Below are 25,084 nucleotides of genomic sequence, written 5' to 3' on the forward strand. Positions count from 1 at the left end.
TTGTAACTCTTCAAATCAATGTTACTTTGATTGAACTTGGTAAACTGCTGTGTCCAAGTGTCTTCCTAGGGGTGCCCAGGGTGGCTCAGTCAGTTAAGGCTCCAAGTCCTCATTTCAGCTTGGGTCCTGATCTCAGGGTCGTGAGATGCAGCCCCACAATGGGTTCCACGCTGATCATTGAGCCTGCATAAGATTCTCTCTGTCTCTCCCTCTGCTCCTCTACCCCTCTCTCAATAAACAGACAAACAAATAAAGTGTCTTCCTAAACAATAACCTCTGATTTAACATTGAAACAGAAAGTTACCTGTACTCAGAAAGGCACAAAAATAGAACAATTTTTGAATAATAGTGAAGCGGATATTTTCCATTTGAAAATGAAACGATTCCATATTTTCTTGGAATCTTTAACAAAGAGTTTTATGCTTTTTCTACTCACTGTGTGGTCCCAAAAAGCTAGGTGCTTGCTAGAAATGCAGTCTCAGGTTTCATTCCAGATCTACTAAATTAGAACCTAATTTTTAATAAGCTCCTCAGGTGATTTATATGCTTAAAATTTGAGAATCACTGCTTTGAGGCTATATATTACTTTATTCCTAAAATACACAAAATAATTACAATCATGTACAAAGCAATGATAAACTCAGGATAAAGTGCCTAATGCCTTATATATTGAAAGAAACTTCAAAGCAACAGTAGATTTATGGGGGTTATTAACGTGTTATGCAGTATTGTTGCTGATATATACTGTAGTATTTTAACTGGTCATTTTTTCTTTCCCTATGATACATGATGATGTGATACATCTTACAATTTCAATTCATTGAAATACATTATTGTTCCCAATTTGTAGATGAGGAGACTTATTCAGAGAAAGGTATTTGATGAATGCATTCTCTTTCTACTGCAAATTATGTGGTCATAATTAAATAAGAGAAAGAAGATTCTACTCCCCAAAGACTGTTTGACAGTTTTACAGAAGAAGAGTCAAAGATCTCTGTGCTGTCCAATTCTTAGATTTATTACTATTTGAGAAATTTTTGTTTTGATCAAGAAAAGGTGTACAATAGACCTTTCTTATGGAAACAGTTACACCATTTGGAGAACATATTCAGAGGCAGAATACTGCACAAGACATAGAGAGATGGGAGATGAGATCCAAAAGAACTCTAATAGGACACAAATGAGAAAATAATTTATTTGATGGCTGGAAGGAAGCAAACTTTCATAAAGTCCAGATGATAACTACTCTGTACATTAAGTGAACTTTAGACATGGGCATTTGCCAATACCAGATGAATTTGCAAACAGTGATCCTGTAAAAAGGCAAACATCTTGGTACAGCCTAGAAGGATACACCAAGGAATCTACAACACAAGGTTTTCACCTGCTGCCATATCTACTTTAAAAATGGAGAGGTCTCTGATTTGGGGCTTTTTGAAGTTTTAATTGAATGTGTTGAACATGAATGAACATATACTTTCATTAGAGCTTCATACTGTTTGCTGTGCCTAATTGTATAAAGTGAACCTCACGAGGTGCCTGGTGGCTCAGTTGGTTGAGCATCTGACTCTTTTTTTTTTTTTTAATGTTTATTTATTTTTTGAGAGAGAGTGAGAGAGCACATGAGCGTAGGAGAGACAGAGACAGAGGGAGATCCAGAATCTGAAGCAGGCTCCAGGCTCCGAGCTCTCAGCACAGAGCTGGATGCAGGGCTAGAGCTCACAAACCATGAGATCATGACCTGATCAGAAGTTGAATCCTTAACTGACTGGCCCATCCACGTGCCCCTTTGAACATCTGACTCTTGATTTCAGCTCAGGTCATGATCTCAGGGTTCATGGCATCAGGCCCCATGTTGAGCCCTGCATTAGGCTCCATGCTGACAGCATGAAGCCTGCTTGGCATTCTCTCTCTGCCACTACTCCCCAACCTCAAACTAAATAAACTTAAAAAATGAATCTCAAAAGATATGCAAATATTCTTACATAGTTTTTACTTTCTCATTACTCAAACACTGGCAATAAATCTTAACCAGTAAGACTAAGGGAATCTTTCCAGCTTCATCTTCCTCCAGTTTCTCAGGCCTTTGCAATGGAGTTATTTCATGTTCTTTGTTACTACGTTTCAATTTTACTAATTCTGGAAGAGTTGCCTATGTATCTACTTCTTGCAACAAAGTTCTTAAACTTGAGATTTTGGCTTTTGCTCATTGTTACTCTCCGAAAATCAATCTTAAAAGAATTGGCTTATAAATCAAGTTCTAATGAAAAATTCCTTCCTCAAATTTGTTCAACGAAATTATGACTTCATGATTTACTTATTGACATGTGAAATGTTTTAATGGCACTCAACATTGTAAATAGAGAAGAGTATTCCAATAAAAATGCTCTAAATTCAGATCTTTCTTTTTGTTCAAAACCTATACACATTATAATGAAAGTCCTTGAGTGTATTTTTGTAACCAAAATTATTATATTTTATAATTTTAAACATTTTTATTTATTTATTTTTTATTTTAGATAGAGCATGAGTGAGGGAGAAGGGCAAAGGAAAAAAGAGACAGACAGACAGACAGACACTATTAAGCAGGCTCCACTCCCAGCTTGGATTTTGATGCAGGGTTAAACTAGGGGCTAAATCTCATGACCTTAGAATCATGATCTGAGACAAAATTAAGAGATAGATGCTCAACTGACTGAGCCACAGGCGCCCCTCTATAACCAAAATTAACCTGGTTTAATTGAAAATTGGAATATAAATTCATTTTGTTTTAAATCCTTACATATGCTGATGATACATTTAGACAGAGATCACAGCTATTATGAGTTGGGGTAATAGCATTATGAGTTAATAAGATAATAATAGTTCATTTTTCAGGGGAAAATAGAATTTTACTTTATTTTTGATGTATTAGTTTTCAATTTGTAACGTTATGTTGAAAAACAGAGAAAAATGTTCCAAACGTAAAACAGAGCTATAAACACTTCTTTTTTCTCAATTGATTTCCTAAGCATGTACCAGTAACCAAGTCCAGATTTGCTGCTTATCTGAGCCCAGTGATAATAAGAAGTAAATTTCCACACACAAGCATATAGTTAGCTCACATAGTTGATAAATAACAGCTTTGAAAACATCACAACCTAGTACCAAATTGCTTATTACTACACATAGAGAAGTTGAAAGCTCATCTAAAAATGCCAATTTTATGGTAGTCATTAATATGTTGCAAATGTTTATATCTATATATCTATCTATATCCATCTATATCATCTTTCTATATTTATGTCTATCGATCTAATCAGTGAATCATTTATATTTTAGAGTTAATTTTTGTGCTAAAATTGTTTTCTGTTAGGGTAGGATATAGGGGCTTCAAGGAGAATGTTTTAAGCTTGCAGATGACTAATTCTTCTTAGACTTCAGACATTTTTTAAAAAATCACTTGCTAAATAAAGTAGTAATCAGAAATATGTATCTTTCTAAAATGGGATTCAGTCTAAAATGTCATTAAGGAAAAAATATTCTTATGGACTGGGCCACAGTAGTTTGGATTTATAAAAAACCACAAGGTTTAAAAAATTATTTTGAGAATTTGTTGCACAAAAATAGACATGTGAAGAGTATCAGATTTGCACAGATGATTTACCTGCGTTATGTCATTTAGTCCACACAACATCCTACCACGTTTTATATCTAGAGAAACAGAAGCACAGAAAATAACTCCCTTCATTAACCTGACTTAGATGGAAAATAATGTGATAGGTTTTGAAATAATTGCTACCAGGTATCAGACTTAATTATTCTACATGAGATGGATAATCTAACATAAGAAAAGCTGATTATAGAGGTTAAATGAGCATTATGTAAAACATCATGTATGTGCATCTATAGACTTTGTGTAAACTTTTCCTTTTAATGATTTACCATGTACCTTGTAAGAGATTATTAGTTATCTAAACTGGTAAAACAATAGCTACTCCCATGTAAGAAATGCATAAAACAAGTGAAAGCAGGAGAGAAAAAGAGGGAATCTGGAAAAGGAAAGGAGCATATTTATAGATTGGCCTCACATTGTAGCCTCTGTTATTCACTGTAATGATGAAGTATCTCCGTTTTCAATTTTCCTTTATATTGGTCTTTCTTGATTCCTTTCACTCTTGGTTGTTAGTCAAACCAGCTGTGAACCAACTGACCTGTGTAGACTGGCAAGGTCAGTGTCACCTGGGAGCTTGCTTAGAAATGCAAACTCTTAAACCCCACCCCAGACTCACCTGAAGCAGAATCTCCATTTTTAAGAGATCCTTAGATAGCTCAAAAGGATCTTGTTGTTTGCAGAGAGTCACTCTACAGTATATTGCTTTATAAAGTATAAATATATAAATCTCAGATTGTGGCTGAAATAGATCACTTTGAAGGGGTCCTTAAACCAAGATATGGAACCAAGGTAAGAACCAAGGTATATAACAAGGTTAGAACTCAAATTACTCCATAGGGACAGGTCAGTCCATAGCGTATGTTCAGTGTCATATCCAATTCGTGTGAGCATTGGATAATTTCAAAAACAAAGCTTCCATCACTCTCTAGATGGAGATCCCTTTTCATGCTTGTTTTAATACACTGCCTGAGTGCCATTTACATCACTTCTGTACAGCTGCAGTCCAGTCCCTAATGATTCCTGCTGAAGTTATGCTACCAAAATCGATGACTTAAATCTCTCAAAATCAGAGTGTATAATTTACCTTTCAAATCCTTCATAAGCCTTATGAGTAATAGTGGTTTTAGCACAATGCTCACACTTTCAATTTAAACACTTTCTGTCTCTCATGTAAAAGAGTTATGGACATTTTGGCTTAAGGGAGATCATTTACATAAACTTAAATTATCTGAAATTAAAAGAAAAAAAAATATCCCTGGATAGAAAATAGGTCCCATTTCATATTCCCAAAATGAATACAAGCTTTAGCCAGAAAAAGTCTAACTATTTGAATTGGTGTACATGAAAATATTTATATAGATTGTCATTTATAATGGAAACAGCAAAGTTTGAATTACAGCCCCGAAACATATCTCAATCACTAATATTATGCTATGTGTTTATTCCAGTGAAAATGGAATGGGCTCTTCCAGCTCAGAAAAGGAAAACAACAGTTATCCTAAGAAAGAGGCTGAGATGGTTTCCTGTCTCACATTTAGGTTATTTTGTCCATTTTGAAATTATTTTTGTGTATGGTGTTTAAGAGTGATTCAGTTTCAATTACTGCATGTCACTGTCTGGTTTTCCCAACACCATTTGCTGAAGAGACTGCCTTTTTTTTTTTTTTTTTCCCCATTTCCTGCTTTGTCAAAGATTAGTTGGCCATATGGTTGTGTGTCCATTTTGGGGTGCTCTATTCTGTTCCATTGGTCTATGTGTCTGTTTTTGTGCCAGTATCATATTGTCTTGATTACAGCTTTGAAATACAAGTTGAAGTCTGGAATTGTGATGCCACCCTCTTTGCTTTTCTTCTACAACATTCCTTAGCCATTTGGGGTCTTTTCTGATTCCACAAAAATTTTAGAATTGTTTGTTCTACTTCTGTGAAAAATGCTGGTGTTATGTTGAGTGCAAAGATTGCACTGAAGGTGTAGATTGCTTTGGATAGTATAGACACTTTAACAATATTTGTCCTTCCAATCCATGAATACGGGGTGTTTTTCCATTTCTTTGTATCTTCTTCAATTTCTTTCTTAAGTGTTCTATGTTTTTCAGAGTACAAATCTTTTACCTCTTTGGTTAGGTTTATTTCTTAGGTATCTTATAGCTTTTTTGGTGCAGTTGTAAATGGATTGATTCCTTGATTTCTCTTTCTGCTGCTTCTTCATTGGTGTATAAAAATGCAACAGATTTCTGTACATTAATATTATATCCTGCAACTTTGCTGAATTCATATGTAAGTTATAGCAATTTTTTGGGTGGAGTCTTTCAAGTTTTCTACAGTGAATATCATATTGTCAGCAAATAGTGAAAGTTTGATTTCTTCCTTGTTGACTTGGATGCCTTTTGTTTCTTTTTGTTTTCTGATTGCTAAGGCTAGGACTTCCAGTACTATGTTAAACAACAGTGGTGAGAGTGAACATCCTGTTTTGCTCCTGACCATAGGGGAAATGCTCTCAATTTTTTCCCCACTGAGGATGATATCAGCTGTGAATCTTTCATATATGGCCACTATGCTGTTGAAGTATGCTCCCTCTATTCCTCTTTAATTGAGGGTTTTTATCAAGAATCAATGCTGTATTTTGTCAAATACATTTATTGCATCTGTTGAGAGGATCATATGGTTCTTATCCTTTCTTTTTACTAGAATGCGAGACAGGGTACCATCAAAATCCTAGAAGAGAACACAAATAGCAACTTCTTTGACTTTGGACATAGCACCTTTTTACTAGCTATGTCTCTGGAGGCAAGAGACACAAAAGCAAAAATGAACTATTGGGACTTCATCAAGATAAAAAACTTTCTGCACAACAAAGAAAACAATGAATAAAACTAAAAGGCAACCTATAGAATGGGAGAAGATATTTGCAAATGACATATCAGATAGTTAGTATCTAAAATCTATAAATAACTTACCAAACTCAACAACTGAAAAACAAATAATCCAGTTAAGAAATGGGTAGAAGATATGAACAGACACTTCTCTAAAGACATGACTACCCTAAAGAAGTCAATCATATGAATGGTTAACAGATACATGAAACAATGCTCAACATCATTCATCTTCAGGGAAACACAAATCTAAAACTCAGTGAGATACCACATCACACCTGTCAGAATGGCTGAAATTAACAACTCAGGAAATAGATGTTGGTGAGGATGTGGACAAAGGAAAACTGTATGGAGAGTCCTCAAAAAGTTAAAAATAGAATTACTCTATGACCTATCAGTTGTACTAGTAGGTATTTATGCAAAGCATACAAAAATACTAATTCAAATGACCACACGCACCCCAATGTTTATAGCAGCATTATCAACAATAGCCAAATTATGGAAAAGGTCCAAATGTTCATCAACAGCTAAAGTGGTACACATATATAATGGAATATTATTCAGCCATCATAAAGAATGAAATCTTGCCATTTGCAATGATGTGGATGGAAGTAGAGTATATTATGCTAAGTGGAATAAGTCAATCAGAAAAATACAAATATCATATGATTTCACTCATGTGGAATTTAAACCACAAAATGGTTGAACATAGGGGAAGGGAATGTAAAATAAAAAACGATAAAAACAGAGAGGGAAGTAAACCATAAGAGACTCTTAATGATAGAGAATAAACTGAGGATTTGCTGGAGGAAAGGTGGATAAGGGGATGGGCTAAATGGACAATGGGCATTAGGGAGGACACTTGTTGTAATGAGCATTGGATGTTATATGTAAGTGATAAATCACTAAATTCTATTCCTGATACTAATACTGCACTATATGTTAACTAACTTGAATTTAAATAAGATATTAGAAAGAAAGAGAGAGAGAGAGAGACTGAGAATAAATAACAATAAGTATTAGTTTGAAAATGACTACTGTATGATTTGAGACATAACAAAGAGCTGGCTTTCAAAAATGAGTCAATTGGGACATGTGGGTGGCTCAGTGGTTAAGCGTTTGACTTTGCCTCAGGTCGGTCATGATGTCAACAACTGTGAGTTGGAGCCCTATGTCAGGCTCTGTGCTGACAGCTCAGAGCCTGAAGCCTGCTTCAGATTCTGTGTCTACCTATCTTTTTCTTCTCCTCCCCCACTTACATTCTCTCTCTCTTTCTCTGTCTCTCAAAAATAAACATTAAAAAAAAAGAGCTCATCAAATTTGAAAAAGAAATACAAAATTCAGGAGACCAAACATTGGAATGCTTAATAATTATATTCCTCAAGTTGGTTGATCATACAGAGTTATATGATAACAAGAAACATTATTTGATTAAAGATAAATGAACAAATAAGCAAATGGTATCATGAAACATTACACATATCTTAAAATCTTAAACTTTAATAAGTTGAAACATGGAGGTAATGGCTCTTATGGACTCTAGCATCACTGGAATAAAATATTAATATAATGTCAGTTGTTTATATAAAATGTTATAAATGAGCATTTTAAATGAAATCAGAGTTTCTCTTAGATTTCTTTTTAAAATTACTTCAAAGTTGCTTTTGAAGAAAAGCAACAGTTAGGGAAATTAATAAATTAAACATGTCTCACTTAATCTCATTAGTTGTTTACAGTGGGCATTATTACAATACTGATTAGAAAAGGATACAGAAGTTCAGAGACATTCTTTAAGAAAATCTGGTTGGAGGAGTTTCAAACTTAGATGGAAATGTGATTTTAAAACATTTTTGCCTAATAAGATGTTGCTATCAATGAGTACTTAAACAAATGCTATCTTTTTAAAAATGTTTAATGTTTTATTTATTTCTGAGAGAGAGAGAGAGAGCTAGAGAGAGAGAGACAGCATGAGCAGGGTAGGGTCACAGAGAGAGGGAAAGACAGAATCTGAAACAGGCTCCAGGCTCTGAGCTGTCAGCACAGACCCCGATGCAGGGCTCGAACCCATGAGCTGTGAGATCATGACCTGAGCCGAAGTTGGACGCTTAACTGACTGAGCCACCCAGGCTCCCCAACAAATGCTATTCTTCAAATGCCTGCAGTTGGTTATGATTATCTGATAAATAATGATATCAAGAAATAGTAAATAATATGCCACTCTATAATTTACTATCTGAATATGATCCTTTTGCATAATTATTTTATTTAAAAATTTGCTTTCAAATTCGATGTTGAATGAATTTTCTTCTCCCTTTCCTATTAATCCATTTTTCAACTTATTTTTTTTGAAACAGAAATAAGAAAAAAAGTCACCATAGGTATTTATTAGAGATGTGAAATTGACACCATTCTTTGTTGCTGAAATACACAATTCTTACTATACATTAAGCTAAAGGAACCATATTAAATATCTCTAAAATGGACAGATTAACAGATTTAAATTCTATAGAGTTAGAAATAAACTTCCAAAGCCAGTCTAGTCCAATAGAATGTCACCAGTGCTTCTGGAAACTTTTGAAGTAGCTGTCATTCTTCTGGGGTGGATTTCATGTGTTATTTCTTTCTTTACTCAATTCCTCATCTTAGATAGATGCAGCTGATTAGCAGAGCCTTAATCATTTACCTCAAACTAGCAGCAAGGTATTATTTCTATATTCTGATAAGATTCCTTAAATTAAGTAAAACCCAAATATAGAAAAGATATGCATATGTGATAAATAATTGCCAATATTCATGATCTTATAGATCATGAAATTACATATGAACATAAATTTAAATGTTATTTTTTACTTAAGAGGTTTACAAATTAAATTCAATGAGGAAATCTATAAAAATATAGGAAAATGGTTTCAGTATCATTTTTATTGAAACTTTCATATTTAAAATGTATCTTCAAATTCTTCTTGACTTGCAGTGTTGATTAAATGAATACCTTCTGTAGAGCTGGGTATCAAAAGGGTTACAGTGACTATAAATGTTAGTTTTTTTTTTTTTTAATGTTCCATCATTTCTAGGAGAGAGAGAGAGAGACAGCGTGAGCAGGGGAGGGTCAGAGAGAGAGGGTGTCACAGACTCTGAAACAGGCTCCAGGTTCCGAGCTGGCAGTCATTACAGAGCCTGACGCGGGGCTCGAACCCACGAACCGCTAGATCATGACCTAAGCGAAAGTCGGACGCTTAACCGACTAAGCCACCCAGGCGCCCCTCAATGTTACTATCTTTCTCATATTAATTTAGAGAGGGAAATGAAGAGCTAATAATAAACAGAACAAAGTCTGCAACCCAGAACTGTTTTTGGACAGCTGGTATAGAAGATCACCCTAAGTGTGCATAGACACTGTCCAGTGATTCATTCTAGAAAGTCATAACTGGCTGGTCAGCAGGTGAGCTACTAACTTTTCTATACTCAGAAAAGAAGGAAATTAGGAGACAGTATTAACTCTGAGGCTCAAGATCATAAACTACAATCTATAATTGTGAAGAAAAGTTTACTAATCAAGGATCAGGAAACCTCTTCTGCTGTCTCAAATGTCTCTCAGTACACATACAAGTATGTTAAATTAACACAAAGTCTGGCTACCACCTCTGCTGAAACTTCCTCCCAACAGTACCTGAACCCTATGATGTTACTGCTGTAAACTCCCAAACTCCACAACTTTAATACCAAGAGAAGACAGATCAAAGCACCAGGAAGAAGGCCCTTATCTTTTTCAGGAATAGATTTGTTCTATATCCTAATTTGTATCTGTCACTTAGATCCAAGGACATCTGGAAAATGTAGTTTTCCACTTTTCAACTACATCAGCAATAGAAGACTGCCTAGAAGGAAATTGATTTAACACTGGTCGAGCTCATCCACTGCCGAGCTGAGCGTTCAAATCTCTGCCTTTCTCCTCACTGTCATGGTCAACATGCAAAACACCTGTGCTGCTGAGCAAGGATGAAACAAGAAGACAAACAAAAACTCACTTTTCTTTGCTTGAAGGTCATGACCATTAACCTCCATAGGAGTGTGGTGCTACCCCAGTTCTCCTATATTTTGCTGCTCCATGAACTTCTTAAATCTCCTAGATTAATATTGCCTACATCCTTTCCTGTTTTCATTCTCCCCCACTTTCTTCCTCTTTTACACTGAGTTTCTGACCTTAAGTTTTACTTTCCTGAGTGGTAGAAGAACCTAAAGAGAGGTTCTACAATATATATCACCACCTACTCACCAACATTCATACTTGCCACACATGCTGTCAGGGAAGGACTATTACCATGGAATGACTTTTCATGCTCTCACAGCTGACCCCTTCTCTTTTCTACTAACTGCATCTATTTTCACATACTTAGGCATGCTGTGCCAACAGTTGCACTATATCCTTCATACCTGCTTTTTCATTTTCCTATTGAATCATTCTCATCAGCATATAAATAGTGTCTAATTTCACATTACAGAAAAATCTTTATGTCATTTTGTTTCTGTTACTTTTCACAGCAAAAGTTTGAAAAGTTACTCTATACCTGGTGTCTCCAATTTTTTGAATCTGTCCCAATAACTTCACTGGAACTGCTTTTGTTAGCAGATTTATTTAAGCCTATTTATGTATTTAGAGAGTGAGAATGCAAGTAGAGAAGTGGCAGAGAGAGAGAGAGAGGGAGACAGAGAATCCTGAGCAGGGTCTGCACCATCATTGCAGAGCCTGATGCAGGGCTCAGTTCTACAAATTGCAAGATCATGACCTGAGCTGAAATCAAGAGTTAGATCCTTAATTGACTCAGCCACCCAGGCGCCCCTCCAATTATCTTTTTTACATTACTAAACATATTGGAAAACTCTCATTTCCTACTCCTTTTTAAGGAATCATCCATATTAGACAAAGTTTATTACCTTTTCCTTCTTTTATCACATTCTTAAGATATTTGGCTTCAAGGATACAACAGTTTTACTTCTCCATGCCGTTCTTCCATTTCTTCTGCTTGTTGTCTCATTCTCCAACTTCTCAACATTGGAATAATATGGAACCCTCTCCTCTCTAACTACATTTACCTCCTTAATAATTTATTCCATTTCCTACATTGAAATAACATATGTAACTGATGAATTCCTTTTTTATAACATCAGCTTTGAAATTTTGATCAGTGTACCCAAACAAAATTTGTTATGCCTCTTAGAAACCCAGTAATCACTTAAAATTTAAGAAGTCTAATATAGAACCCGTTAGAAAATTTCCTTTCTGCAACCTACTTCTCTTGAAATCTTCTCCACCACAGAAAAATAGGGCACCCTATTATTCTTAGATGCTTAAATTAGAAATATTGAAGTCATCCTTAACTCTGTGCTTTTTTGCTTCTGCATTCAATTTTTAGTATATCCTCTTTATTTTGCTTTCAAAACTATATACAGAATTATTGTACTCATTGCTGCCTCCACCACCACTAATTCCAATTATAAGACCTCATCAACACTGAGCAGTTCTCTACTATCTTTTCTCCCTTTGACATTCCCTTCTATCCTACTGTCTTTACTCCACACAAAAGCTAATTAAATCTTTCTTTAAAACTTAAATACATTACTCCTTTCTCAATTCTCCTAGTCCCCTGATGCCGAGAATAGTGCTTTATAAAAATAGGTGCTTAGATTTTTTTTTTACACATTCTTGTGTCTTTACTTTTTTTTTTACAAATAGTTTATTGTCAAATTAGTTTCCACATAACACCCAGTGCTCATCCCCACAAGTGGCCTCCTCCATGCCCATCCCCCCTCCCCCCCACATCCATCAGTCCTCAGTTTTTGTCAGCATTCAAGAGTCTCTCATGGTTTGCCTCTCTCCCTTTCCCCCACCATTACCCCCCTTCTTCTCCCCCTTGTAGATTTTTATTGTTGTTGTTAAGTGACGGAATGCAGATGGCATATGCATCTTCAGGTTGTCTTATGGCCTAAACTAGCTATTTACTCCGATAATCACATTCATGTTCTAGGCTTGAAGAACAATGAGGAAAAAGGGATGGTAGGAAGGCTTTTGACCATTGGCTGTCCTTATTTAAATGAACCTTCCCAAAAATGTTACAGAAAAGCATCCATTTTCATATCATTGGTCACTTTTTTTTTTTTAAGGTATATTTTTGAGAGCCAGAGAGCCGGAGTGCAGACTGGGGGGAGAGAGAGAGCCACAGAATCCAAAGCGGGCTCCAGGCTCTGAGCTGTCAGCACAGAGCCCGATGTGGGGCTCAAAATCACAAGCCGCGAGATTGTGACCTGAGCCAAAGTCGGACACTTAACCGACTGAGCCACCCAGGTGTCCGGTCACTTCTATCAATAAACAGCATAGATGTATCCTCTCCTTGACTCAGGGCAGGCTTGTGATTATAGCAGAATTTATACTAAGTTCTCTAAATCTAGCTCATAAAAAGTAATCCAATGTCTTTTTCCTTTGTCACATTTGCTCCTGTGACCCAGTTTCCATGCTGTGGGGAAGCCCATGTTACATTGAAAGGCTAAGTGTGGATGTTCTGACAACAGCCCTTCCTGATGTCTCAGCTGAAAGCCCGCATTACACACTAAATGTTTATTGATAGAACAACTCCAGACAATAACAGCCTCCAGCCATTGGGTCATCCTAGATGATGACCTGGATCGTATAGAACAGAGATGAGGCACCTCACAGTGCCTTGTTCAAATTAATGGCTCTCAGAATACATGAGCCTAATAAAACGATTGTTTTATACCATTGAGTTTTGCAGTGGTTTGTTATGAAGCAAGAGGCAGTTGTTACATGTATATTATATTAGTATTTTGGCTTTCACATATAATTAAGATTCTGTTGTAAGTTGCTCAACTAACATTTTGTCATAGTTTACATTATATAGTACTTTATAAAACACGGATGCACTTTTAGCTTTTTAATAATGGGCATATGAATGGTAAAAGTAAAAAGACCTTCTATATTACAACTGTAATTATTTTATCCACATTCTTTTTAACTGGGCATAGAATTGTTTCTTGGGAATAACCTCTTGGCAGTATCCTGGAGTTTTGCTTTATCAGAACCATGAGTATTGCAGCTCAGGAGTCTGATGCCACCGAGTTCTGTATATCTTGATGAAACTTGGATTTTTTTCTCTAAAATCTTCTGAAGATTTTAGGATCTTTTATTTATATCCTCAGTGCTACAAAATGTTATCATATGCTCTCTCACTGTGGAAAGTTTTTAAATTCATTAAACTGAGCATACAGCAGACACTGTTAATCTTGAAAACATATTTTCTTTGGTTCTGTGAAATGATGTTGTACTTTATTGGTAATTTCTTTTCCATAATTTTATTTGTTTTCTCTTTCAGGAACTCCTATCATTAAAATGTTGGGCTGATTAGATTAATCATTTGGCTTTCTTTACATTTTTTTTTCTCTTTTACATCCACTTTCTGAAATGTATTCTCAATTTTAATTTCCAAATGTTCTTTTTCCTCTGTGTTCTTGTACTCTTTTTCTTTTAAAAAATGTGTATTTTCTTTTGTTATTTATATGGTTCTTTCCTCTTATGATATGTTTTTTTCTTTGAACAAAATTATTATTCTTTGAATAATTTTGACAATCTCTTCACATGTAATGTTTAATTAAAGTAAGAGCACCCACTACACTGTGTAGATGGGCTTTCTAGGACAGATTTTCATTTTTCTAGAATTTCAAAGAGCCTTTGCTATATTTGTAATAAGGCAGGAAACATGCTTTCTTGGTAATTCTTTTAAATACTCCTCCCTCCTTAATTATGAAATCTTTTTCTAAAAATGTATTCTCTGAATTATTTCAAGTTTATCCTGGGGAAAACATCACAGATGCCAGTTTTTTTCCACGTATGGAAAGAAATGAAGACAGAGAAGCATAAATGGAAATGTTCTCATTTTAACTGTATCTCAGCTATTCATGTAGATCTTACTTTACTTCCCTTTTCAGTGTCGTGATTCTACAGGTTCTAGCATAGAATTTTCTCTAGAAATCCTTTCTGGAAAGTGTCTCCTGCTTTTAAAAATGTCTCCCGCTTTCCCTCTTGTGTATTCCTTTTTTTTTTCTCTCTCTCTTTTCAGATCATCCGTCCAAACAATCTCATCAATTGCTCGCTTCTTCAACTTTTCAAAGTATGTGATCTACAGACATCCTCATTTCCTCACATCCTTGACATTCATTCCACACGGGAGGGGCTCTCAGCAAAGGCTGGGCATTGCCCGTGTTCAGTCCTCCTCTCTACACTAGGAGTGCCACTGCCTCAATAGATTTGGTTGTCTATTCTAATCTCAATAAGGAGTAGATTTCTATTCTCACAAAAGACTGAAAATTGATGACAAAATTGAAAGCACCTCCCCCAGTGGTTTCTTGATTTTTTAAATAGTTTAACACACAAGATAATTTTTGTTCTTTCTTTCTTTCCTTCTTTCTTTCTTTCTTTCTTTCTTTCTTTCTTTCTTTCTTTCTCTTTCTTTCTTTCTTTCTTTCTTTCTTTCTTTCTTTCTTTCTTTCTTTCTTTCTTTCTTTCTTCTTTCCCTTTCTTTCTTTCCCTTTCTTTCTTTCTTCCTTTCTTTCTTTCCCTTTCTTTCTTTCTTCCTTTCTTTCTCTTTCTTTCTTTCTTTCTTTCTTTCTTTCTTTCTTTCTTTCTTTCTTTCTTTCTCTCTCTCTCTCNTTTCCTTCTCTAGGACATCAGTTGAAACACATCAGAGTATTCTGTTTAAACATAATTGAAATTCACTGAAAGATAATCATGGTGAGAAAAACGGTTTATAGAAATTTTAAAAAATGGCAACCACACCAAAACAAATTCACAGATAAAATGCTTTGGGATGTTAACATTCAAAGAGATTAGGCCCATCTGAGGACAATATAAAAAGACATTAATGTAATGTCAGCATTTGCTACAGAGGAACAAGAATTGGTATGTGTAGGAGGAAAACAAAATGGAGAATTATCCTAGAAAACAAGAAAGAAACCATAAAGAAATCAGAGAAATTGAGAAGTAATGAATATTCAAGAGGATCAGTGAATGAAGTTTAGAGAATAAAGCTTATGTAAACAAATGACAAAAATATCATAGGCAATGGCCATAGTATAGTGTGTGCTTTAGACTGAATCATATTGGCAATACATTGAGTATTAAAAATACATAAGTAACAGAATGACAACAGAAGATTTTTGTTTCAGGGAGATTATTTGAGGAACTCTGAACAAAATTGGTGAAAGGTTTTTACATAAAATAAGAGAAATTAGTCATTGTCAGAATGGACAGACCGCATAATTTCAACAGGTATTGAGGAGTTAGATTGGTAGAACAAGCCAATTCACTGAATATAACAAGTAAAGAAATCAACAAATAATGATTTTAAGGCAGGAATTTGGTTGAGTGTTTTACAGTTGTATATGAGAAGGAAAATAAATTCTGTTTTCGATAGGTTACATTCATAAATCTGGAAGGACATTGATATGGAGACAGAGAGCAAGCTATAGCTGAAAGGTATGAATAAAATTAAGAAAATATGACCTGGACTATTGATACATATTATTAAATATCCACACAGTATAGATAGTGCTTTCCGAAATAAGAATACTTCCAAGGTAATGTAGAGATAAGAGCTTGGAACAAACTATAAAAAAAGAGAAAGAAATGCTTTGAGCTTACCTTTATTTTGGGAACTGGAGAAGATAGAACACTAGGTAAGACAAAGAGCAGTTTCAAAAGAAGCAGTAGAAAGTCTAAGAGGTACTACTGTCCCAGAAGTCAAGAGACAACAAAGTTCCAAGAATCAAAGTCAATAGCTAAAATAAGTGCGGCAAAAACCCAAGAAGTTTAAAGAGAAGGCCATTGGATTTTATAACCAAGAGTCAATTAACCTCTGGCATTGTGTGATAAGGAAGGACAAAGGCTGGACAGAATTGTTTTATTTGACTTTTGGAATATCAATCCTGTAAAACAGACTACAATTATATTGTGTTGGGAAAATAAGAACAAGAAAAAGTGCCAGAAGTTACTGAGAAGCGATTTTTTAAAACTTATTTTTTTTACATATTTACAAATTGACTGAAACCTGAGCATAATGCCTTGGGGATGTATAGTCTCAAGAAAGTTAGAATGATTATAAATTTTGCAGAGTGATTCAAGTGTGAGCTACTACTCTACTCAGATAAATTACTTGATTTTTTTAATTGAGCACTAAAGTGGTGTGGCAGTTGAATATTGCCTTCTTCAGAGTGGTAATAAGGAAGGTCAGTGGAGGGTGCAGACCAGAATGCCCTGCTTTCTGATGTCTGGCCCCATCATTAGATGATCCATCCTCATGTCAGAGGGTGTATTACCGCTGGCATCACTCTCTCCACTTGCATTGTGCTATTTATGCAGCTGCTGACCTTTTTTTCCATTAAAATCATTGTTGTCCTAATCACAATCTATTCTGTTCAGCACTTTCATAATGTCTGTCACTTAGGAAATTAACACAGTCATAAAATTAGCATAGTCTGATGACTTGAAAGATATCATATAACTTTCTAAACTGCTAAAGCTTACAGACATCTCATGAGTTCTTGCTGTTGTGCTAATGAGTTTATGAGAAATGGGGAAACCATAGCCTTATCATTTTTAATACAAGTGTTTTATTTATTTGTAAGACTTTTATTAATATCTGCAGCTTAGGCTTTGAGATAGGACTGTTAAGTAGTATGCTATGTATTATTCAGGCTTGCTTAACTATAAGAAGAGAATAAGACTGGCTTAAGAAAAGAATACGTCTATTTGTCTATGAAATGGGAATTAAAGCCATTTGACAGGTTGTCCCTAAATATTATTCCTTAACAAGAGCCTCAGACAATCACTGAAATATCATCAGTTTAAGTAAAGTATAATATTTCCATAGAAAAAAAGGTGTCTTCCAATCCTTTATGAGTCTCAGCTGCATCATTTGTGAAATGAAGATAATGATATTGCCTGCTATTTATTTCACAAGACTATAAGGATAAAATGAGATGATTCTTCTGAAAAAGTATTTTGTAAATCTTAATGTATTATATAAATATAACTTACTATGTAAAATTGTTGAATGTATATAGCCCCTGGAAATACATTTATCTATTAAGAGTTATCAGTATCTTAATGTAAATCTGATTTGTGCTTGTGGAATATTAAGAAAACCTGACTTGAGGAGACTAGAGTTAATAAGGAACAGGCTACTGCTTAGGATGAGTGGTCTCAGAGCTCCAAAGAGAATTTAGGGAGCCAAGGTCCCTGAGTGGAGCACACAATTCAAAAGGCATTAATAAAAAAAGATGTTAGATTGGTTTTCCCAGAAATGGGTTGAAGTTTTCAATGGCTTTTGTAAAAGACTAACTTGTTAAAAAAGGATAATACAGGGACTCTTTAATGAAGTTGTTTATTTAAAGTAAAATGCTTTTTTTTTGTAGATGATTGTTTTTTAGTTTTTTGGGGGAGGGGGACATTACCTAAATATTGTTTTCTAACACTCTCACTTTTATTGTGGCATAATTTAGAGTAAAGTTTAAACATTTTAATTGTACACTTTGATGAGTTTTTATAATTTTATATATAATTGTGTGTTCACTGTCATCCCAATTATGGGATAGAATATTTCCATTCTCAAAACTGTTCCTTTGTACTTTATTTACACTCAGTTCCCTCCTACTACACCCTGCCTCTGGCAACCACTGATCTATTTTCTATTGTTATAGGTTTGGCTTTCTGCACCGTCACAAAGAAAGAATCATACAACATGTAGTTTTTGTGTTGGCCTTTCATTTAGTCTCATGTTCTTAAAATTCATCCATATTTTTGTATCTGTTACTGGTTTGTTCCTTTACATTGCTGAGCAGTGTTTCACTGCATAAATATATCTCATTTCATTTATTCATTCACGTTGATAGGCATTTGGGTTGTTTTCAGGTCTGTGTTATAATGAGTAAAGTTGCTATTAAGTTTCAAGTACAAATCTTTGAATAAGTATGTGTTTTTATTTCTTATGAGTAAACATTTAAGGTTGGAATTGTTGGACTATATTGTAAGTGTATGTTAACTTCTTAAGAAACTGCCAAATTGTTTTCCAGCATATTCACATTATTTTACATTTCCATCAGCAATATTTCAGCGTTCAGTTGACTCTACAATCTTGTCAACACTTGATATTATCAATCTTATTAATTTTAGTCCTTCCAATGGGTATGTAGCAGCATCTCTTTGGAGTATTTGCATTTCCCTAATGACTAATGGTCATTAGCATCTTTAAACATGCTTCTCCAATGAAGGGTCTATTTAAGACCTTGCCTGTTTAAATTCAGTTATCTGTATTTTTATTTTTGAGTTATAAACTCTTCACATATTTAGAAATCAAATCCTTTATAAGATGAATAGTTCCCAAATATTTGCCACAAGCTCATGCCTTGTGTATTCATTTACTTGAGAGTATTTTTGAAGACAAAAAGCTTAAAATTTTGATGGAGTCAAAAAAATTTTTTTTGCCTTTTTTAGTTGATACTTTTGTAACCTATGGACACTGTGCCTAACCCAAGTTTACATAGACTTTTTTTATATAACATCTTTTAGATATTTTATAATTCAGGCACTTTTAGGTGCCTTAGTCTATTTATAATCTATGATTTATTCAATGTTGATTTTTATATATGGGGTAAAGTTTTAGATCCCTTTAAATAGTATCAGTAGTCAACATATTAGGCCATTTCTTAAAAAGATTATTAATACCTTATTGACACTGGGTATGTAGTGGCATTTCTTTGGAGTTTTAGCTTGCATTTCCTTAATGACTAACGATCATCATCATCTTTAAATCTTCTTTAATAAAGGGTCTATTTAAGTCTTTTGTCTATTTAAATTGGGTTGTCTGTATTCTTATTTTTCAGTTATAAAGTCTTCATGCATTCTAAATGCAAATATTTGCTATAAGTTCATGTCTTGAATTTTTATTTTCTTGACAGTATTTTTGAAGATAAAAAGCTTATAATTTTGAAGGAGTCAAATTTTATTTTTTTGGTTATTTTCATTACATGTTTTTGTGGCCTCTCACTGTCTCCTTGCCCCTATTTTTAAACCATTTTAGCAAGGTCAGTGAACACTAAAGTATAATTAACCAAATTTGGTAAGTAAATCCAGCAATATAGTACTATGACAAGTCAATTCCAAAAACTTACAAAAATTATAATACCAATATATGACCAAGAAAGATTCATTTCAGCAATTCAAGTTTGGCTTAACAGTCAACAATTTATCAACATAATTAACCATTTTAAAAGACTAAAGCAAAAGAAAGATCTTAGAATCATTTCACAGATGCAGAAAAAAAGAATTTAATAAGATTCAGTATATTCATTATGAAACCTCTCACTGAAGTAACAGGTATAGAAGTAAACTTCTTCAGGGGAGCCTGGGTGGCTTAGTCGGTTAAGCATCCAACTTTCACTTAGGTCATGATATTGTGGTTCGTGGGTTTGAGCCCCACGTCGGGCTCTGTGCTGACTGCCAGCTCAGAGCCTGGAGCCTGTTTCAGTCTGTGACTCCCTCTCTCTCTAACCCTCCCCTGCTCACGCTGTCTCTCTCTCTCTCTCTCTTAGAAATAAATAAAACATTTAAAAAAAAAAAAAGAAAGAAGTAAACTTCTTCAGTTTAATGAAGGGAGTACCTGCAATACCTAACATCCTACTTCAGAGTGAAGGACTAAATGCTTGCTTTCTCACGTTAAAAAAATTACATGTATGCTTACCTTAAAAATTGCTATTAATGGGTGCCTAGGTGGCTCAGTCGGTTAAGTGTCCTGTGGGGTAGTTTGAGCCCCGCATCAGGCTTTGTGCTGACAGCTCGGAGCCTGGAGCCTGCTTCAGAATCTGTGTGTCCCTCTCTCTCTCTGCCCTCCCCTGCTCATGCTCTGTCTGTCTCTGTCTCTCAAAAATAAATAAATGTTATAATTTTTTTAATTGCTATTAAATATTATGCAGGAGATCAAAGTCAGTGAAATAAGGAAAGCAAATAAATTATACACCAGAAAGCAAGGAACAATACTGACTATTTTTAGAGTACATGATCACCATAGTAAAGAATCTCAAGGAATCCACAAAAAGAGCTAAAGAACTAAAGTGTGAGGGGAATAAGATCACTGAATACAATATTATTATATGAAAGTCAATTGCATTTCTACATGCTAGCAGTAACAGATATTTAAATTTTTAAATACGTTTGTAATAGTATCAAAATTAGTGATTTTTAATTTTTTTAATGTTTTATATTTTTTTGAGAGAGAGACTGAGATGGAGAGAAACAGAGAGCAAGCAGGGGAAGGGCAGAGAGAGAGGGAGCCACATAATCTGAAGCAGACTCCAGTCTCTGAACTGTCAACACAAAGCCCAACACAGATCTCAAACCCATTAACTGTGAGAACATGACCAGAGCTGATGTTGGACACTTAAATGACAGCCACCTGGGTGCTTCTAAGTAGTGATATTTTAAAAAAAGAATATATAAAATAGGTATGTCACAAAACATGGAAAGAAGTAATGGAAAACTAAAAAAAGGGAGGCTATGTTCGTGATCAGAAGATACCATATAGAAAAGATACAAATTTGTATTAAACTGATCTATAGAACCAATGCATTGTCAATCAAAATCCAGTACGGTTGTCATAAAAGTTGACACTGCTTTAAAATGTATATGGAAATGAAACATTATATAAAATAGCCAACGGAATTTCGGTAAAGAACAACAAATTTGGAGAAATTACATAGTCAGATTCCAAAACAGGATACACCTACAGTAATCAGGTTAGTATCAGCAGTAATATAAACATATTGACTCATAGAAGAAAGTGTTTAGAAATAGAACTACACATATATGGTCAACTAAGTTAAAAGAGATAAAGAAGAATCAGTCAGTAATGAAAAATTCAATAACTGAAACTGGAAACAGGCATCAATGAACAGCAGGTCAGAAGAAGCAGAAGAATGAATTATTGACCTGGGAGACAAAATAATGGAAAATAGTAAAGCTTAACGAAAGAGAGAATTATGCAACACAAGAAAATAGACTTCGGGAACTCTGTGATTCATCAAGCATAAATAACATTCGTATTATAGGAGTCCCAGAAGAGGAAGAGAGAGAAGAGAGGGCAGAAATTTTATTTCAAGAAATAATAGCAGAAAGCTAGAAGGAAACAGATCTCCAAATCGAGGAGGCACAGAGGATGCCCATCAAAATCAAGAAAAGCAGTGGGCACCTGGGTGGTTGACTTCGGCTCAGACCATGATCTTGCAGTCTGTAAGTTCAAGCCCTGCATTGGCACTCTACTTCAGATCCTCTGTCCCCACTCTCTGCGCCTTCCCCATTCACTAAGTCTCTTTCAAAAATAAACAAACATTAAAAAAGTAAAGAAAAGCCTACTAACACCAAACATATTGTAATTAAGTCTGCAAAGTATAGTGATAAAAATTTAAAGCAGCAAGACAAAAGGAGTCCTTAACTTGGAAGGGAAAACCTATAAAACGAGCCAGAGAGTTCTCAATAGGAATTTGGCATGCCAGAAGGGAGTGGCATGACATATTCAAAGAGCTGAAAGGGAAAAATCTGCAGCCAACGGTACTTTATCCAGCAGAGCAATCATTCAGAATAGGAGAGGTAGACTTTCCCAGAACTACAAAAACTGAAGGAGTTCGTGAGCACTAAACTAGTCCTATAAAAAATATTATCAGAGACTTTCTGAGTGCAAAGGAGAAACCAGAAATGACAAAGGCAAAATAGGATCAGAATCCCCAAAAGTAATGAAAAAACAATCACAATCACACACTTAGTCACAAAACAGACCTCAACAAGTACAAAAAGATTGAGATCATACCATGCATATTTTCTGATCATAACGCTATGAAACTTGAAGTCAACCACAACAAAAAATATGGAAAGACCATAAATATGGAGTTTAAACAACATGCTACTAAACAAAGAATGGGTAAACCAGGAAATCAAAAAAAATTTAAAAACAATACATGGAAACAAGTGAAAATGAAAACACAATGGTTCATAATTTTTGGGATGCAAAAAAAGAGATCCTAAGAGGGAAGTATATAGCCATACAGGGCTACATCAAGAAGCAAGAAAAATCTCAAGTAAAAGCCTAACTTATACCTAACAGAGCTAGAAAAAGAACCACAAAGCTTAAAGCCAGCAGAAGGAAGGACATAGTAAAGATTAAAGGAGAAATAAATGATACTGAAACTAAAAACAAAAACAAGCAAACAAACAACAAAAAAAAGGAACAGATCAATGAAACCAGGAGATAGTTCTTTAAACAATTCAATAAAATTGATATATCCTTAGCCAGATTTATCAAAAAGAGAAAGACCAACATAAATAAAATCACAAATGAGAGAGGAGAAATAACAACAAGCACCACAGAAATACAAACAATTATAAGAGAATATTATGAAAAACTGTGTGCTAACAAATTGGACAACCTGGAAGGAATCAATAAATTCCTAGAAACATATAAACTACCAACACTAAAACAGGAAGAAATAGAAAACTTTAACAGATTAATGACCAGCAAAGAAATTGAATCAGTAAACAAAAATCTCACAACAAACATAAGTCCAGGGCCAGATGGCTTCATAGGTAAATTCTACCAAACATTTAAAGAAGATTTAATACCCTTCTTCTCAAACTATTCCAAAAAATAGAAAAGGAAAGAAAACTTCCAGATTCATTCTGTGAAGCCAGCATTACTCTGAAACCAAAAGCAGATAAAAGACTTCACTAAAAGGACTACCAACCAATATCCTGATGAACATGGAAGCAGAAGTTCCAAATAAAATACTATCAATCTGAATCCAAAAATATATTAAAAGAATCATTCACCATGATCATATAGTGTTTATTCTTGGGATGCAAGAGCAGTTCATTATTTGTAAATCAATTAATCTGATATACCATATTAATAAAATTAGGATAACAATGATATGGTCATTTTGATAGATGCAGAAAAAGCATTTGATGAAGTACAACATCCATTCATGATAAAACACTCAGTAAGTAAGGTTAGAGGGGAACATACCACAGCATAATGAAAGCATATATGAAAAACCCATAGTAATATCATTCTCAGGAAGAAGACTGGGATATCTACTTCCACCACTGTTATTTAACATAGTTTTGGAAGTCCTAACCACAGCAATTAGATAACATAAAGAAGTAAAAGACATCCAAACTGGCAAGAAAGAAGTGAAACTTACGCTATTTGCAGTTGACATGATATTCTATATAGAAAACCTGAAAGACTTCACCAAGAAATTGCTAGAACTAATACATGAATTCAGTAAAGCTGAAGGATACAAAGTCAACATACAGACATCTGTTACAGTTCTATGTACCAATAATGAAGCAATGGAAAGAGGAATCAAGGAATCAGTCTCATTTACAATTGCATAAACACACACACACACACATAACACAAGATACTAGCAATAAACCTAACCAAACAAGTAACAGATCTGTACTCCAAAAACTATAAAACACGTTTGAAATAAATTGAAAATGACATAAAGGGATGGAGAAACATCCCATGCTCATGGACTAGAAGAACAAATATTGCTAAAATGTTAATAGTACCCAAAGCAATCTACACATTTATTTAAACCCCTTTCAGAATAACCAACAGCATGTTTTTAAAAGACTTTATTCTTAGTTTCTGCATTCAACGTGGATCCCAAACCCACAGTCCTGAGATGAAAAGTCTCATGCGCCACTGACTGAGCCAGCAAAATTCTCCCAACAGCATTTCCACAGAGCTAGAACAAACAGTTTAAAAAATTTTAAGGAACCACAAAAACAAAACAAGCAAAAATCAAATAGCTAAAACAATCTTGAAAAAGAAAAGAAAAGCTGGAGGCATCACAATTTTGGGCTTCTAGTTATATTACAAAGTTGTAGTCGTGAAGACGGTATGGTATTGGCACAAAAATAGACACATGGATAAATGGAACACAATACAAAACCTGGAAAAGAATCCAGAACTATATAATCAAATTAATCTTTGACAAATCAGGAAAGAATACCCAATAGGAAAAAGACAGTCTTTTCAACAAATAGTGTTAGGAAAACTGGACAGCAACATATGAAAGAATGAAACTGGATCACTTTCTTACACCATATACAGAAATAGATTTGAAATGGATTAAAGACCTAAATGTGTGACAGAAAATCATTAAACCATAGAAAAGAACACAGGCAGTAACTCTTTGACATTAGCCATAGAAACTTCTTATTAGACATGTCTTCTGAGACAAGGGAAACAAAAACAAAAATAAACTATTGAAACTTCATCAATATTAAAAGCTTCTGCACAGTGAAGGAAACAGTCAATAAAACTAAAAGGCAACCTTCAGAATGGGACAAGATCTTCGCAAATGACTTACATGATAAAGGGTTAGTATCCAAAGTATATAAAGAATTTATACAATTCAACACTCACAAAAAAT

This window comes from Crocuta crocuta, unplaced genomic scaffold (genome assembly GCF_008692635.1).
Source record: "Crocuta crocuta isolate KB4526 unplaced genomic scaffold, BGI_CrCroc_1.0 scaffold192, whole genome shotgun sequence".
Classification (NCBI taxonomy): Eukaryota; Metazoa; Chordata; class Mammalia; order Carnivora; family Hyaenidae; genus Crocuta; species Crocuta crocuta.